The following is a 20,558-nucleotide window of genomic DNA, read 5'->3' as shown; positions in this document are numbered from 1 at the left end:
ATACACACACATATGTACAATGTAAATGCATATATATTAAAAACTAACAATTAAAATGAAATTTAAAAAAAATATAATAATAGACAAACTTTTACAAAGGTTTAGAGTCCTTAGGCTATGTCATTTGTTGAGTAATTATTACAATAATTTATTAATAGCTTTCCCATATGTGTAAGAAATGCACTCGCACAAAACAATTTTTGTTAAAAGTATGGCTTTGGATTATTTCATTCTCACCCCTGCAGTTAATTTTAACTATTTTATCTACGTGTTTGCATTCAATTTTATTCATGTTATGATTGAATGTATAAGCACTGTTGCAGTTATTGACTAATTACATATATTAATAATAATTATTAAATACATCTGTTAAGTAACCAATTGCAGTATCTTTTGCAAAATCTTGAATGTTTAAGTTGTCAATAATATTTCTGTACTATATACTATAATACGTTAAAAGAATTTGCAATAGATTTGGGATCCTCTACTTTATAATCATTGGTTTTAATGAAAAAATATTTTCTTTCTTAGGATATCTACAAATTTAAATTTAATAATATTACGAATAGGTTTAATTTCATTATCTGAATTTTGTACTTTTCTACTCAAATATATTCTATTTCCCTCTTTCATAATTTTTGATAAATTACACTGTACTTCTTGCAGTATTTAAGAACATGAAGATCATTACATTGCAACTCATTACATATAGATTCTTCTTTTTTAATACATGAGATTTTGAAGTCCCTGCGTTATCTACATGTTTTAACTTTTGAATTTTTTCACAACATTGAGTGGAGAACATCCACTGAAGTGATTATGAAATTAAGTGAAAAATTCAATATATTTACTCTTAATATCAGTAGCACCAGTATCATATATGTTTTTCCAAGATTCATTTTGTAGACATAAATGTAAATAATCACTAGATACAGCAATTACGATCCTTTCTTAGTTTTTAAATTAATATTTGGAATTGTTCAGTGACATTGGAAACACATAGGATTTGTTTATCATGGTCAGACAAGCCATTGATTATAGGTTCTGTCGAATAGGAATTCAGTCTAATTCTGTGTACAAAACGTTTATCAATAGCTGTGTTACTTCAGCTTGTATGCTATGGGAAAATGACCCTACGAATAAGGTTTCCAGTTTCAAGGAGTGAATTTAATTTACTTTTACGGAAAAGTTCCGAGAGATAATCTATGTTTATGTCACTACAGATCACAAATTCCATATGAGATTTCTAAAGTCTTTTCTTTACAAATTCAATGTTGGCTATAAATAATAATAAATAATGTAAGAAATGTGAATGATTGTAGTTATAAGTCTGATTTACATTATAAAAAGCAAGAAGTTACATTCCTCGGCAAGATTCGAACTTTCGATGTTTGGTTTTGTTGTCCAACGCACAACCACGGACCTATTCAATGCTTATGTTAATAACATACAGTTTAGCTGTAGCAATGTGGTGTCATAACTTGGGGTTTGTTTATTTAATGTAATTAGATTTAATTTGATTAGTTTCGCAACAATTGGACTTCCTGTTATATCCTGTTATTTAGATATTTAATTTAGGGTTGATTTATTAACTCTTACTATGCAAGATGCCTCTTATTTCAATAATTCTATATCATGTTAAATAGTCATTGTCTACACTAAAGTATTATCGTCATCTCTCATTTCTCATCGTAATGGCGAACCGACGTGACATGAGACAGCGAGTTATAGCTCTAGTTGAGGCTGGATATGGGGCTAGATCTGCTGGCCGTTTGGTCGGTGTTCCTGGAAGTACAGCCGCGAGATGGGTTCATCATTACCAAAATTTTGGGGAGGTCGAAAATCGCCCTATTCCTGGGCGTCCGCGGATTTCTTCATTGGAAGAGGATGCTCTTTTATTCGAGACAGTTCGACAGGACCCCTTTCTGACTGCTAACGAAATAAGAGCAGCATCTAACTTTCCCGGCTCTTCACAGACTGTGATCAGCAGGTTGAGGAACCGCGGTATTAGGAGCCGGAGGGCTGCGCAAATGGAAATATTGGGGGAAGCACAAGCTGTCGACCGTCTTGCCTTCACTACCAATCGAGTGGATTTCGATTGGAGAAATGTAATTTTCTCCGACGAAACAACCATCTCGAGTGATTACGAAGGTCCTGTCCGTGTCTATCGTGAGGATGGTCTCCGACATGATCAGCGCTATGTGCACCGACGTGAAAGATCGGGGCGCTTTAGCATATCGTGTTGGGGGTGGATGTCTTACGATGGACCTGGCGTTATAGAACGCATCGATGGCCGGTTTAATGCGGAAACTTATGAGCACATTCTGGAAAATATATTCCTTCCCTCCGCCCGAGAACGTTTTCCCGAAGGAACATTGCTGTTCCAGCAGGATAACCATCCCGTGCACTATGCTGCAAGCATTCAAAGATGGTTTCAAAGGAGACCCGAGATCGAAATCATTAATTGGCCTCCGAAGTCACCTGATTTGAATGTCATCGAAAATTTATGGGCGGAATTGAAAAAGAGAAGGATAGCCACCTATGCCCACCGATGCCCTCGAAATCGAGACGAATTGTGGGATCAAGTTGTTGACACCTGGGAAGATCTCGCCGGGGATCAGAACTTATTCCACAATCTCGTGACATCCATGCCGGATCGACTTAGAGCTGTAATAGAAGCTGATGGCATGTGGACAAGATTTTAAGTTAACAGGTCTCTTTTTGTTTCTTATGATTTTTGTTTGAGGAAGAATACTTTTAACTTCCAAGTAAGATTTATTTTTTTTGACGAGGTTCAGCCCACTTGTAAGACCCAGAAATTGGGCATAAATTATTCCATATTTTTCGACAAATTAGACAGAGGAACTCTGAACAAATTAATTACACCTCAATAAAAAAAAAAGTTTTACCTGGGATCGAACACGAGACGTTTCGGTTATACAATGGAACCGGCACGCTACTATATGAGCTAACGAGACAAGACAGTGATAGCAGCAGTCCAGAATGTAGATCCCTTAGCAGGCATTTGCCATTCGGTACAGTGAAGCAATGATATTTTGGGACTCGAGCTATGTTGTGAAATCCTGGCCTTAAATGGCAGTGTTATTCGTGATCCTTATTCTGGTCCTTGTCCTTGTTGTGGTCCTTGTAACAATTCTTGTACTATCTGTCATGTTATGTATCCCTACGTCGATATCGAGTGAACCGCGCTGTAGAACTTTAACTTCCGACGACCAAGAATCGTCTCATTCTTTTTCAGGGTAACTGTACATAGAGAGTTATATGGCATTAACACTGATAGTCATTGTCCAGTAATGATCGGAAAATCACAGTTAAGCTTTGAGCACTAAGCATTTCAAACTTTCAATTGCTTCTCCTGCAAAATGTATTCCAAATGACATCCATCATTCTTGCAGTGGACCCTTCATTTGTCTACGTTTTTATTCTACATTTTGCCTCTATCCGCCATTTTTTAAAATTGTCGGCCATTTTTATAATGCTGCGTAAGGGGTTAAAACATGCAACGCCCACTTTCCCTCAATTGTAAGTGATGTCTCTTTTGTCATATTTTGATGTTTGTAGGAACTAATATCACTGTAATCAACCCAAAATGAAAATGAAAGTTTGCACGCTTCAATATGGCGAAAATGTCCAAAGAAAAATTTTGTTTTCAAAAACAGGCTGGACATAGCAACCTGCAATGTTGTTGGAGAGTGCGATATGGGATGCAGTGCCAGTGATCACTGTCTGACAGGCGGCTCTTCCAAGAGATTGCAGTGAGGAAAACAGGAGGAGACTAAGAGGTCAAATACTGATTCCAAGAGGATGGCGAGGATGTCGAAAACGGCGAAGGAGGAAGAGAAAAGTTATGGTGCTGGGGAGTTCTGAAACAATCAATATGAAAAAAAATCAACATTTTTAAATAAATTGCATTTTCTAAAACGACATTTTTCTTCATACAAATGGTCCCTCGCGGTTTCAATTTGCTCCAATTTACATGCAATTTTCGATGAATACTCTCTATATCAATACACAAAACTGCGTGGAATTGGCTCTTGATTAAATACTTCTCATGTAATTAATTTTAACTTAAAAATAACAGATGACGAAAACAAATTATCCCAAATGAAAAAAAAAGATACATTTTGATTACATAACTTTTAATACTATATAACTTAGGAAAGCAATAATGAATACTTTCACATGTTAATAGAACAAAGTTTAAGAATACCTTAGTTCTATTAACACGTGATAGTAATCATTATTCCACTCCTAAGAAAATTTTTATGTTTTTCACCAGTGCTCAAATTTTAAAATCAATGCGTAGTTTTAATAATTATGGAATGTAAATTCTTGACAAAAAATTTTAAAACATAATTTCAGTTATAGTCCCGCAAGGGGCATTTTGAATTTACGCATGATTAAGTTTGATAAAATAAAAAAATAACTAATATTGAAGGAACTAATGCGTTAAATTTGTTGGAATTTGGTATACACACACGCACGCACACACACATACATACATAAAACCAACCCACAAATTTTGAAAACAATTGACCCAAAACTGTAGAAAATATCAAATCCAGTCTCATTATACATTAAGATATGTATTAAATATTTCATACTAAATTAATGATGATATTAATGATTCACGAAATATTTGGAGTTGATTATTCATTAACCTTACCCCGTGCATTAGTGCAGCATAAATTAATGTGGCAGATCATGCAAATGATACGTGACATTCAGCATTCTTATCCTTCAGTCTTTGCATTTAAGTTACTAATATTACTGCAGTAATTGGAAATCTTGCTGGATTTATTTGATGTTTTGTCTGCAAAATCCGTAATAATGCACAAAAATAATGGGTTAACTACCTAATAATTAAAATTCTTCTTATAGCAGTAATGAGTCTTTGCTTTTATAACTTCATTTCCTGGAAAACTACATCTCGCTGACAACCATCATTCTTGCAGTGGACTCTTCATGTGTCACTGTTGATAGTGATTATTCCGTCGGATGGGGACATTAAGCCTGGCGGCCCCCTTGGTGCTATTCGATAGGAGTAGGCTACGTCCAGCACCGGGTTTCCCCTTCTTCCTTCCTCACCTTCACCATCATCCTCACCCATTCTCTACACTACATTTACACGAACACTTAACATACACTCACCCTTATACACGACATAATTCCTCACAGATACACATTATGCATAACGTGGCCCCCCGAAGTGGTGTGCAATTTGAAAATGGGTCACAGTCCTGCCTGCTATCCGCACTATGCGGAACCCGAATCATGCAAGTGAAGTGGGTTGGCATTAGTCACATGCTTCCATCATAATTAATCAAGGCACATTTGAAAAATTTAAAGGCGGTACTCGTGGGGTAAAGATAAAGATGTCTTGTGTCGCCAACTTTATTTCATTTATATTTTGACAGGACTGTAAGGAAGGAAATTTCAATTTAGAACACATTTTATAGGAAGGATACGTTTATATACAAACCCGTTTGCAGACGAGCAGACGATATTAGCAATTTCAGAAGAAAATACGACTAGCAATTTTTTTCTGAATACTCGTAATATACCTATTTAACAAATAATGAATTGAAAATGTCCGCTAGTAAAAGAAAAGTTAAGATACACAACCATTTAGAGCAAAGATTGAAATAGCAATGTAATAAAACAGGTTGTTCATATTATTGACTGATAATGCGATGTCTCATATGATCGGTTCAGATATCAAGTGCTAAAAATAACAGTTTCTACAGTTGATAGGTGAGATGAAACAAACTTTATTGGAAAAAAAGTGTCTGTCCTCCTCTATGGAATGGAAATTGGACGTTAACTATGAAGTAACATAAAAGGATCGAGGCTACTGAAAAGAAATAAAATTGTAGGTCATTGGCGGATATACATTAAACAACTGAATAGAAATGACGGTATTTGAATAGAAGTCCACACCTGTGGAGTAACTGTTAGCGCGTCTAGCCGCGAAACTAGGTGGCCCGGGTTCGATTCCCGGTCAGGGCAAGTTGCCTGGTTGAGGTTCTTTCCGGGGTTTTCCCTCAACCCAATATGGACAAATGCTGGATAACTTTCGGTGTTGGACCCCGGACTCATTTCACCGGCATTATCACCTTCATCTCATTCAGACGCTAAATAATCTAAGCTGTTGATAAAGCGTCTTAAAATAACCTACTAAAATAAAATTTGATTAGAATTTAAAATATCATGCATAACTACTAAGCTTAAACATTGTATACATTTACAGACAAAACTGGTACCTACGCACATATTTTAAGAATGGAACAAGCCCGGATTTCTTTACAAATATTCAATTATATACCATAATGCAGAAGAAACGTTGAATGACCGAGAAAGAAATGAAGAGATCAGCTGTAGAACTTCCTGCGGACGAAACATTCATAAGGATCTAATCCTAAAACTTGATGTGGTGATGCATTTAAAGTATATTAACCCATATTTAATTTGACTGTACTTGGTATATCTCCGTCCACGCCATCCTTCTGCTAATGGTCGAAAAAACGTGATAATCGGTTGGTGTAACGTCCGGACTATATAGCGAATGCTAGGAATTAAAAAAAATCAACTAGTGTGTTTCGGCTCTAATCTTTATCACTTGAAACATGATTTGTAGCTGCAAATTTATGTCTAATCTCCTGTAATGGTGTTAGTAGACTCTTAATTTTATTTGAATCTCTTCAGTAAACCTTCCGATATCTGTTCCTCCGTTAGCTGTCGTGGCAGGCCTACAGATTTTGTCATTGGGAGTTGTGAATATGCTCAAATATGAGCGTACAGTAAAGTAACTTTGATTAATGCATCTACTTCAACGTCTGTTTCTTGATGTCGAAGCGTTTCTCATCGCCGAGAGTTACTGTATCATTCGCCTATACATTTAAAATGTTTTAACATCTTGTGACCACAAAATCCAGATCAAAGCTTGCCGTTATTAAGGTACTGACGCGTCTCACACCTTTTCGTACAATATGTAGGCAGGCAGTAAACGTAACACTGATATGTCGCGATGTTGCCTATGATATAGTACTTTGAATTAACGCCTCCTATGGTAAATACACTTTACTTTACTGCCTTTTTCATATTTATACGGAGTAAGAAATTCTTAATATTTTATTAAGCCTAGTGAACTTTTAAGAAAAAATACAAAAAGAGTAGATTAAATAAACAAACAAAGAAGATAATAAGAACAATAGGCTATACCTTATTGACAGACGGTACCGTTTGAACTCCGGTGTAGTGTCATCATCAGTGTCTCTCGAAGTACTGCGGCTCCAGCTAGTCATGATTTTGGCGATTGGTATCGTCAGTGTCTTGAGACCACGTAGTTCGATATTGCTGAACTAAATTACTTATATCATCGTGATTGAGTTGTTCTTGTTGTTTACTTTGACACCTATTATAAAATATACTGGATGGAAATGAAATAACTCAGCAGATTTTCAGAGGGAATAGCTCATGTAGTATGTAACAAAAAAGTGTCATACCATAATGTGAAAAGTTCATAATTTTCTCAGAAAAAAATGTTTTTTTTTTTTTTTCCAAATGTTTAACACCCTCCTATTCGGTAACTATTGCGAGTAGGATAGAATAATGTATTCCTCTGGCGTATTTCAATGAAGTGTAAATTTAATTAAAAATCACTAATTTCAAGCCACTGAACGCTGCGAACAGGTTGAAATATTCTAGCGAGGGATGGAGACTCGCGTACCCGAGTTCCTTGACCTCTTATATCTTTACTACTAGATTACTGTGCTAGCGGCGATGTTGAGACTTTCAACTTAATTGTCTAATAAACCGTGCATTTAATCACAAAACGTAATATAGGTTTTCTGTTCCTTGAAGTGCACCCTATCGTCCCTTTCAATTTGCAATCTGCAGGGTTATTTCATTTTTCTTTCTATAGCTATTTGTAATATACAGGGTGTTTAAAATACATTGAAAAATTTCAGGGTTGGATTCCACACATGTAGAGGATAAAAAAATGTTATATATACATGGTCCGAAAATTGATAATTATTGAGATATCAATCAATTATTTTATGTTAGTACGTTATTAGCTCCAGTTTAGCTTCACAATAATGCACCATATTCAGCACCTCACAATGCCCACTCCTTGCAGGCTTCTGCTTGTCGTCTCATTGAGGTACGAACACGCTAAAAAAATTCCTAGTGTTATAGCCTACATATTGTTTCACAACCACGCACAATTCTTGCCTGAAGTGTTGCTTCATCCCCCGCAGCAATTGAATATACCAACGACTTTAAATACCCTCGTACAAAATAGTCCAGCGGCTTTAGATCAGGTGAGCGAGGAGACCAAGCAATTGGGCCACCTCTACCCACCCAGTGATCAGGATAACGTTCATCCAGGTGTTCACGGATATTAAGACATAAATGTGAAGGGGCATCATTTTGCATGAAGTACAGGGACATCACTTTATTTTTACTAACATTAACCTGGCTATACTCGGAAACACGGTTACCCCCTTCCATTACAGGAGTTTGGAGTTGCTAGTGCAATATGTAAACAAATCATTTTACTAGCTATAGGAGGAGAGAAAAGTAGTGTATCCATTTATGTTACAGGGAAATATAGTGTTACGATTTTCAGTTTGGTCATTACTTTACAGTATTTTATCAAAAAACAGTAGAATATTAACAATCTTTTTCACATACTCAAGTCTTCAGGCGGTTATATGCATTATGTAATGTCTACTTTATTCAGCATATTAATAACCTAATTTATTCCTGAGAATTTTGTGAGCACTTCCGTAAGAAACCCCAATTTCTACAGCTAACTTCTTGACCGACTTATTAGGACCTCGCTGCATCCTTTCTCTAGCATCTTCTACAGCATCTTCTATCACCTTTGTTGGCCATCTTACACTTTTCTTCCTTTCTGTACACTCTGTTGCTCTAAATTTATCTACCAGATTAATGACATTTCTACGAAAATATTGCTTAATGCTATAATCAGGAAATTGTCAGGAAAAAAAAAAAAAAAAGAAAGAAAAACTGTTGTTCACATTCGGTTACATTGTAATTCCAGTTTCCATCATCGTCCTTCATACCTACAAACAGTAAAACAAAACTCTTGTTTAAATAATGCTGTTAAGTACCGCACCATATTATAGGGTACCGTACTTTCGGTAACTCTAATCTTCACTTGTGCTCAGTCCACACAGATAAATTCAGTTATGCTACACACCATATCTGTGTGAAAATAAACTTCAATAATATAAGCTCTTTCTTCTATAGAAAATTCAACATATTTCTGAAACACACTGTACTCTGTACTGTTTATTTCACTGCTAGCAACAGCGGCCGTAAGTTTGTGTGACTGACATTAGCAAGGACATTAGTGAAAGGGGTGGGAGTCAAGTACATTTAGAAACGCAGATACAATAAAAATTGAAGTAAAAATAAAATGATGGCCCTGTACATCTCTTGCCGGACTGCTAGTGGAATATCTTCCAACAAATGTCTGATATCTCAATAGTTATTAATTTCCGACTCATGTTTATATAACATTTTTTTATCTTGCATGTGTGGAAACTAACCCAGAAATTTTGCCGTGTATTTTTAAACACTCTGTATATATAAATAACTAAATAAATAATATATAACACGACGATATAAGTCACTTAGTTCACCAATATCGAACCACGCGAGTGAAAGTGATCAAGACATCTCACAACATCAAATTCAATCAAGAATGCCTCAAACGAGACGTAATACCCAAATACATACACATAAACATAAAAAACAACTCATATCCAGCACAGAAAACAAACGCTACGGCAGAGAAAATCTACATACAAAACAATATACAACATTTACATTACATGAAAAACAAATCAACACAAATGCATATAAGATATAATATTTACAGTTAACAAAAACAGTACATCATATATACAATTAGAGGAAATCACTTTACTTAACGAACAAAGTAATAACACAAATAAGTGAAAAGATAAAGAAACGACACAGAAACAAATTAGCAGCATTAACCTATAAACAAAAAACCAAATACAACACCACACACAAATTCCATCCTAAGACATTCAATAACACCAACGTAACATTCAGCCAAAATGAAACGAAATTACTTGAAAAAGAACTAAAACATAACCTACAATATAACAAGACCAAGAACACAACAAATGCGTACGATCATCAATGCAGAAACAGCAATTCAAAACACACAAGCACAACACCAAGAATACATTCAACAAGATTTACTAAGGAACATAGATAAAAATAAACAAACCTATAACTGATAAACATGAACTTAAAACGATAAAGACATTAAGAGAGAAACAACAAGCACACGATTTAACATTTGTAAAAGTAGGTAAAGGTAATTGCACCGTAATAATGAATACTCAAGACTTGAACGACAAAATTAACATGTTTTTTTCATGACAATAACATCACAGAAATAAAAACAGATCCAACAACAAAATATGAAACTATAGTCAAAAATACAATAAATCGAAATACTCACATCATATCTAATAACAAAAACAACAATTGAAACAAATTAAACCCCACGCACCTAAATTAAATGCATTACCTAAACTTCACAAACAAAATATACCAATCAGGCCTCTTATAAACCACAAGAGTCAACCTGGTTGGCGAGTTGGTATAGCGCTGGCCTTCTACACCCAAGGTTGCGGGTTCGATCCCGGGCCAGGTAGATGGCATTTAAGTGTGCTTAAATGCGACAGGCTCATGTCAGTGGATTTACTTGCATGTAAAAGAACTCGTGCGGGACAAAATCCTGCACATCCGTCGACGCTGATCTAACCTCTGCAGTTGCGAGCGTCGTTAAATAAAGCATAACATTTAACATTTTTAAATTATAAGACTGCACCAGCATACAAATTAGCGAAATGTATAGACAACACTATAAGAAATAATATAAAATTAGAAAACCCTACAACAATAATCAACACCATAGACCTAGTTAACAAAATAAAACACAAACATATTCCACACAACACAACATTAGCATCATTTGACATTGAAAACCTATATACAAACATACCAGTAACAGAAACACTTGAAATACTTCGAAAAATGCTTATCAAAAATAACATACTCACATTGACGAAATTATACACATTACAGAGATTATTACAAAACGAAATTATTTCACATATAACAATAAATATTATACACAAACTGAAGAATTACCAATGGGTTCACCTATATCAAGCATATTAGCTGAAATCTTCATTCATAATATGGAATAAACACACATACTAAACACCGACAACAAACACGCAGAGAAAATAATGTACTGGCATCGATATGTAGATGACATAATAGTCCTATATAATGGAAACAAAAGAAAAATAGAAAACCTACATCAACAACTCAACAAAGTACATCCCAAATTAAAGTATACAAGAGAAACAGAACATAACCAAGCTATAAACTTTTTATACATCACCATAACCAAAACAAATAACAGACACAAATTCAAAATATACAGGAAACCCACCACAATCTCAACACATAAACACAATTCATCAAACCATCCCATACAACATAAACATGCAGCTTTCCGTACAATGACACACAGATAAATTAATATAACAATGACAACTACACTGAAGAATTAAACACAATAAAACATATAGCACAAGACAATGGATATAACCCTAACATAATAGACACACTAATAAAAAAGGCAAAACAAAAACAGAACAAACCAACACAAACAGCACGCGAGAATAAATACATAACATTAACATATCACAATACCAATACTCACAAAATTGCAACTTCATTCAGAAAACTGAAATACAAGATAGCATACAAAACAAATAACACAACACAGAAATATCTAAATAATCATATCAAACTTCCAAATAAATATAATTGAACTGACGTTTACAAACTAAAATGCAATAGTTGCCCACATTTTTGCATAGGACAGACAGGAAGATCCTTTCACACAAGATATAATGAACATATTAAAGCTATAACCAAACCCTACATCACATCAAATTATGCAGACCACATTATCAACAATAATCATGACTACAATAATATAGAAACAGATATGGAAATTCTACACATCACACCAAAAAGTTCACAGTTAAACATCCTAGAACAATACGAAATATATAAACATACAGTACAATAACATACCCACAAGATATACTTAATACACAATTACAGTTCAATACCCACACATTGTTCGATATCATGATACGTAACACACAAACAACCACCCCCCCACCGTAAGAGCAACACACCCTAAACTGACGAATGCAAATGGCAGAATTCAAGATCAACAGTAGTTCGTGGGACACTGGTGAAGACGTAACACCGCGTCGAAACGGGCCGTCTGTCCAAGGTATATAACCCTTTTTAATAAATTTTAACACTTTTTTTTAACGTGTAGACTAAACAATTTTAAGTTTTTTTTTTAAACAAAGTGTTACCGCGAACTAGAATCAATGATATAATAAGTGTTAAAATGAACAACAAAGACAAATGAACTTTTAGCGTAAATAACTATTACAGGTACTTCTCTGATCATTGAGAAACAGAAAGAAAAATATGTGATTCTGATAGTATTCTTTCTCCCGAATTCAAATATGATATCGGTTTTTTTTCCATCATGCAAGGTTTTCGAGAAAAGGCGTTTACAATTTGAAACGCTTTAATATTTTCTACATTCTTAACTGCACAATATTCAAAGATTCTGACTCACCTAGAAAGTAAGAAATGACGATTTTCTGCCATATTTCGCCTGTGGAGCATCCCTCCTGATGGTCCAACAATAATCGGCCAGCGTATTAGGATTCCATTTGCCTCGATATCTCTTTTCCATAGCTGAAATCTCCTGATGAAAGTGTTCCCCGTGCTCATCGCTCACTGCACCAAGATTTTCCGCGAAGAAATCCAGGTGTGAGTGCAGGAAGTGTACTATTAAGGACATATTACAACCCAAATGTTTATAAGATGTTATAAGATCGTTGACAATATCACGGTAATTTTCCGCCTTTCGATTTCCCAAAAAACTGTGAGTAACTTTTTTGAATGCCTGCCAAGCCAATTTCTCCAGTGGATTCAATAGTTCCTCAAACTTTTCATCACGCATTAGTGATCGTATTTGTGGACCCATAAATATTCCTTCTTTAATTTTTGCTTTACTAATTTTAGGAAACTTCTGTTTTAAGTACATGAAACTAGAGTATTGTCCATGGCTTTGACGAAATTCTTCATTAATCCTAGTTTGATATGTAACGGAGGTAGATACACATTTTTAGGATTACACAGTGCGTCATGTTTCACATTTTTCTGTCCAGGAATGAATGATTCGCGTTTAGGCCATTCTTTTCTCATGTAATGGTTTTTCTGTCCCTACTATCCCAGTGACACACAAAAGAACAGTACTTAATGTAACCAAGCTGCAAAACCAAGAATAAGTGCAGTTACGTTCAAATCACCACAAATATTCCATTCATACACTGAATATTGAAGCTTTTCCAATATATATTTAAAGTTTTCATAATTGCGTTTCTTTCATACTAGCAGGTATTGTTGGGAATTTATTACCATTATTCAGAAGCACAGCTTTTAAACTAACTTTAGAGGAATCAATGAACAAATGCCATTCTGTTGGGTTATGTTCAATACCAAATGTCTCCATAAGGGAAGAAATGTCATTACAATACACTAAGTAATTTTCTTCGGAAATATAGTCTTTAAATTGAGAATGACGATTACGATACATGCACATCTTTGTATTCTTCTGAAAAGATTCCACCTTTTACCCGGGAAGCAAGCATGTTTTGGATAACTTTAAATCTCGTATGAGATCGTTAAGATCTTCTTGAGTCAATAAATGAGGCTCAGATGAACAGCTTTGTTCAAAAGTTGTATCGCCAAACTCTGCTTCTTGTTCTTCTTTACTTTCATCAGAATCTGAGCTCTCTTCATCTAATGTCACATGTTCTGGAGGCTTTGGTATGGGCAATTCTTTGCGCAAGTTAGAGTACACCACTGTGTGTTTTGATTTTTACGTAATCCCTTTAATGTTTGTTAAGCAGAAATAAGAGTCAGAGGAGTGATCTTTGGGTTCCGTCCAAATCATAGGGATAGCAAATGGCATGTGACGTGTGCCATTCTTCCATGCAGTGAGAAGCCTAGAACACGATAAACAACAGATATCTGGGACCCAGGCCCTGGTTTGGTCCCCCACTTTACACCCAAAATAAAGTTCATAACACTTTTTCACTAATGGAGTAAGATTTCGCCTTTGGGACTTGAGCATAACTTCACCACATATATAACAAAAGTCGTTAGGGTGATTTAAACAAATTCTAGGCATTTTGTAACTAACGACTAATTAAAAGAAATACATTTGTAAATATGTAATACCCAATAATTCAGACACACAAAGCACTCACAATGACGTGTTTACTGGTTCACTGCTATCTCACAACAGACATCGTTCTGATGAATGCGTGCTGCACTAGTTCAGGTTTGTGAATGTCTGTGGATGTCTGTGGATGTGTATTCAGCAGGCGGAGGTCTGTACATGTCTCTGTATGTCTGAACCTGTACAACAGTAGCAACGGTACCATTGGTTCCGTCATATTTATAATACTCTATGAGCTGTTATTTGACAATGGACAATTTGACGAAAAAAACGCTTATTTTACGAAATTGAAGTTGAAATATAAACTGTGGGTGATGAAAAAAATTCCCAATACATATTTGAAAACACGATAAAAAAACTGCATTAATTACAACTCTCGGTACTTGTAAGACGAAAATCATGTTGACCAGATAACACATTGAATGGAAGTGTTGCCATGCGTAGGGGAGGGTAGGGTAAGTTGACGAGGAGGTTAAGATGACGAATACTTAATTTTTCCGAAGTTTTCACAGACAGTACCACTTGTTCCATAGTGTTACTTCCTTACAGTGCCTCTGAAGGTATTGCTGTTGAATGGAACCTGTTTGACCATCTGGTTTTGATGAGAACAGAAGCTTGCAACCAGAAACGCATTTCGCTACTATTTTTCAGAGTTATAAAATAAGTTTCGTGTAAGTCTCTTTGAACGTTTAACTTAACTCAATTTATTTCCGTCTAAAGACATACTTTTAATGATTTCCTAATGAAGATTAATTTAAAATATTTTATAAACTCTCATATACATTTAATGTCAACTAAAAAATGGCGTCTTCGGTTAAGATGACGAATGATACAGGGGGTAAAATGACGATTTCGTCATCTTACCCGCCACTCTATTTTTTAAGTTTCTATACCTAGTTCCTTTCTTATTTTGATATACCGTAATCTAATTCGAATTGCAGAGTATAGAAATGGGAAAAATGTATGTTCGGAAGACAGGGCAGAAAAGATGGAGCAAAAATTCAATGAAGGGAACAATGCAGGCAGTAAGAAATGGAGTCCCTGTTAATGCTGCCGCCGAGAAGTTCTATGTACAGCTGTCAAAAGAAAAAGTGGCCGCTCTCCTGAAACAAAGTTCCCTTCGGGTATCTTCGCTACAATTCGGAGACAGACGATGTTACATGTTGTTGGACCACGTTGCCTGATATCTACAGTTATAATTGAAGTATTCTGTGTGTTATCGATAGCATAATGGTAGCGTTCAGGCCTCTTATTCCTGATGTCCTGCATTCGACTACAACCTCGTGCCTTTTATGTTCTTTTTTGTTCTGTTTTTGAGAGAGACAAACTATACATAATGGCTCCTTTCTCTTTTACGATTATTTTAGTAATTAACATCAGGTTCATTAATATATTATGCCATGACTTTATAATTATGATATTGTGGCTACAAATGGAAAGAAAAAAGATTTTATTCTCAATAAAAATATCTTTCGTGGCACAAACAAAACAAATTTACTGGCGTCGGCCTTAAAACTTTCGAACAATTAAGCGTTCAAAAAACAAAACAAAAAGCCACAATTCAATATTTAGTCTATCTTCCTCTTATCTCGATCATCTTGCAGTCGAGTGGGCATGGAATTGACTAGTATTTGCAAATAGCGACTGTTTTTAGACACGATATTCCAGGCATTCTGAACATACATACATAAGTGTTCTGTCCATGGGCAGGTCTTTCATTGCAAACCCAGCAATCTCCAGTCTTTCCTATTTTCTGCCTTCCTCTTAGTCTCCGCATATGATCCACATATCCTAATGTCGTCTATTATTCTTTCCAACCAGAGACCCAACCAATTACTTTTTATCTTTCTAATCAGTTTCAGCATCATTCTTTCTTCACTCACTTTTTCAAACACAATTTTATTTCTTATTCTATCTGTCCACTTCACACGCACCGTTCTTCTTCACATCCACATTTCAAATGCTTCAATTCGTTTCTCTTCATTTCGTCGTAATGTCCATGTTCCTTCCCCATACAATGCCACACTCCATACAAAGCACTTCACTAGTCTCTTCCTTAGTTCTTTTTCCAGAGGTCCGCAGAAGATCCTTCTTCTTCTATTAAAAGCTTCCTTTGTTCATGTTTGCAGGTTTTCTTGGGAAGGATAGGCCTAAATGCGGGAACATCCCGTTGCTTTCCGCACACCACTATCTCTTTCGCATCTTATTAAATTCCAAAACAATAACAATATAAATAACTTGAATATTATTTTATAGTGCTAATGAAGGAAAACAATATAAATGATAACTTGAATATTATTTATATCGCTAAAGAACGATAACAATATAAAAAACGTGAATATTATTCATATCGGAATTTCACAGATTTATTTCAGATGTATTTAAGAAATTGTAGAAGAATAGTAATTAGTAACAGTGTCCTATTTATTCTTCTTGGAGCCAAATTTGTAACTTTTAAAAGTGTGGTTACTATATTGAAGTGTATGTGTTGCAACGGATGCTTGATTTGTTATGTATGTGAGTCAGTTATGGGTTGATTGATGTCGTCGCAATGTCGTAATTATAGTTTGATTGTGTTTGTGTGACTATTGTGTATTAATTTATGATGTATGGTACGGAAAGCTGCATATTTGTGTTATAGAAGTGTTACGTATGTGTGTTGTTAATGTTTTTGTATGTTTCAAATTGATAACTGATATTTGTTTTGCAATCGCAATGCCTAATTTACGGATTGTTTATGTTTTGTTTACATCGCGTAAGCTAATTTAATTTTCTTTTCCATTTCTCTTTATGCTTATCTTATTTGTGTATAAAACTATAGCCCTAACATACATATGTAAAATAGGGCTAACCCCCATTGGAGACACAATAATAATTATTATTATTATTTATATCGTTATAAAACGATAACAGAATACAAATGATGACTTGAATTTTATTCATATCTGTAAAGAACAATAACAAAATATAAATAACGTGATATCCATCAAGAATGATAACTGGATATAAATGATAATTTGAATATCATTTACATCGCTAAAGAACGATTAAAAAATAAAATGAAAACTTGAAGAAGGCCCGAACCCAGAACCTTTGAATCATTAAACAAGCACTCTACCGCTGGTCTACGAGGAGCAGATATGGAACACTTTCATAGTTCCGGAACTGCTTGTACAAGCACATGCATCGTGTAACATCGCCGCGACTCGAAGTGGACTTTGAAAATATTCGCTGTTCACGAGTGCGGCCACTTTTTTTTTTGACAGCTGTACCTGAAGTTACTTTACATCGCTGTGTGAAAAATTATGCAGAAGTTGTAAGTAGGGTATGCTTCGCTATATATTTGAATTATATTAATTATTTAAACATTCCTGTGGTTACCTCTGATATTGTGTCAGGATCTACTGCAAAAAGCAGGCAGATATAAGAACTTATTTAAAGATGACCAATTACAAGAATTATAAGAATATGTTATAGAAGTGGATAAAAGAGCTTTCAGTCTGATTTTGCTCGACTTGTATATGACTATGCTGAATCGAAGAAGATACCACACAGATTCAACAAGGAGAGGAAACAGGCAGGGAAAGATTTTATTCAGAATTTCATGGAAAGGTCCAAGACTGGCTGCTGGACTGACTGCATTTAATAAAGTGAATGTAGATGAATGTTTCAATTTATAGAGAAATAAAATTTATATCCCATCAGATACACAATGTTGATGAGACGGGATGTTGAACTGTTTCCACAAAGACACCGACAGTACTAGTTATAAAAATGCCATCTGCTGAGAGAGGAACAAATGTTAGCGTTGCTTGTTGTGTTAAGTGTGACAGTTTATACCTCCCTTTTTCATTTACCCTGAGGTAAGAATGCAGGCAGCATATCTTGGTGGTGCACCCAGGGGCTAAACGTGAACTAGCATTTAATCCAGAAGATCTGAAAAAAAAAAATGAACTGAACAATGTTCCGGCTCCTCTTCTAACTGTTCAATTGAAATAGGATATGCAGACAGTGATCTCGACTATGCATCATTTGTGAAGAGTTTGGCAAGACATAACTATAGTACTGTATCAATGCTCACTAGGCCAATAGTGGGCACATGCCCAATGTACAGGCTTGGATAAGAGGGCAGCAAAGGAAAAGTCTCATATTTGTGATTTTGTGATAATAAGTAGGCTTCAATAAAATGTCATTTCATTCTTAAATAAAACTATTATTTCGTCGTCTTACCAGCAATTTGAAGTCAACATACCCTCACGGGTGGGTAAGTTGACGAAAGACACAAGCATGGACAAAAGGAGGTAAAACTGAAAATTTTTCATTTTTAAGAAATTTTTAAGAATGCATTTTTAAAAACAATAAATCAAGTAATCATATTGTAATAAATACACCGCTTAGGGATAAATTAAAAGCAAGCAAAAAAAAACAAGAAAGCTTAAGGTCGCCAACTTACCCGACCCTCCCCTACTGTTTTTTATTGAACTAATTAAATGGTTGAATAGATAAATTTGGAGAAAAACTGATGCAGAAAACCTAATTACTCTGAGTACACGATATAGGATTGAACAAGTTCTGTGACAGTTGTGGTGGGAAAATCGGTAGGTTGCCCCAACCAAGATGGGATGTTCTTCGAACGCCATTTCCGAAATGCAGATTGTTGTCCTCTTTATCCTGCGCAACAAGCAAAGCAGTATGATTCCTATTAATTGGATTAGCTGTTTTCAGGGTTAGATTATTTTACGTCTGTCGTCGTACAGTACGTGAGATCTGTGAGCATATAATAGTAACAGTTCGACTTTCTCCGTATTTCTGACCACCCCTTAGCTGCATTATAGGCGCCTTAATGGTACAGTCACTATATAGCATTTCTGTAGTTCATATATATCGAACAATCATGAATATACTTTAAAGTAAGAGCTAGGGATGAAAAAGCACGACTGGCCTAGGATAGACGCAACACGTTTTGCAAATGGGCTGCTCATAATATATTGTTTCAGTTTATGTACATTTTTAATGTAGGCGTGTAATTTTATTGTAATTATAGTTAATGGTTCAGTTTTTAATTATGTTGATATTGAAACGTGGTTTCAACATGCCAATAGCTGTAATACAGATGAAGTACATGAAAGCAAGTAGAGAAGAAAAAATGTCTTTGTAAATTGTAGGCTATAACGTTGTTTATGCATGTGGCATAATATATGGTGTAATTTTATTCTATTTAAGTTCACTGCTCATTCAAATGGAAACTGTTTAAAGATATAGATAGCTACAGGCACAAACTGATATGTAATTGTCGATATCATGTGCATTAGTAACTTCAATTAAACATTTCAGTCTGTGTTTTTTGTCATGTTAGCATAATCTAAGTTTTCTTGATTCTTTAGGTCAGGACTTTTATATCACTTTTACTACACAACGTTTATGACATAATAATAATAATAATAATAATAATAATAATAATAATAATAATAATAGATAATGTATTATTATTACTATTATTATTCATTGTATTTTACATAATCTATACTAATAATAAATCTGTAGCGAAAATTTTTCTGGTAATTTTCTATTTTCCAAAAATAATTGGTGTTAACATGTACAATTAACCGCCCTGAAACCGAAAATCGCTATTTTGAAATTTTTGTTTCTATGTCTGTCTGTCTGTCTGTCTGTCTGTATGTTTGTTACCTTTTCATGCGATAATAGCTGAACCGATTTATATGAAAATTGGAAAATAAATTAAGTTCGTTGTAACTTAGATTTTAGGCTATATATAATTCAAAATAGTCTATTTAAAAGGGGGGTTATAAGAATAAATTAAATAAATCGAAATATCTCGCTTATTATTGATTTTTATGAAAAATGTTACATAACAAAAGTTTCTTTAAAAACGATTTCTGATAAGTTTTATTCTATGCAAAATTTTGATAGGACTGATATTATTATGATGTACCGAAGTACTGTACATAGACCTAATATTTCCGTGCAATAATTCTGCATTACCATTATGGCGAGATATATCTGTTTTAAAATAGCACCGGGAATTCAACTTAGAAACACATATTGCTTTCATTATTTTGGAAAAGGCATTTGATAGGGTGAACAG

At 34.8% G+C, this 20,558-nt stretch overlaps 1 protein-coding gene across 1 annotated transcript in view; it reads right to left on the bottom strand.

The window, feature by feature from the left end:
- Positions 1–20,558, bottom strand: part of LOC138710195 (DNA mismatch repair protein Mlh1-like) — a 74,159-nt gene that overhangs the window by 17,273 nt on the left and 36,328 nt on the right. The window contains exon 2 of the transcript XR_011335150.1: positions 12,779–18,388. The gene's annotated coding sequence lies outside the window, so the exon portion shown is untranslated. The remainder of the gene's footprint in view (positions 1–12,778; positions 18,389–20,558) is intronic.

This window comes from Periplaneta americana, chromosome 12 (genome assembly GCF_040183065.1).
Source record: "Periplaneta americana isolate PAMFEO1 chromosome 12, P.americana_PAMFEO1_priV1, whole genome shotgun sequence".
NCBI classification, from domain to species: domain Eukaryota; kingdom Metazoa; phylum Arthropoda; class Insecta; order Blattodea; family Blattidae; genus Periplaneta; species Periplaneta americana.
The sequence above is the reverse complement of the archived record's forward strand: the minus strand, read 5'-3'. Positions and strand labels throughout refer to the sequence as shown.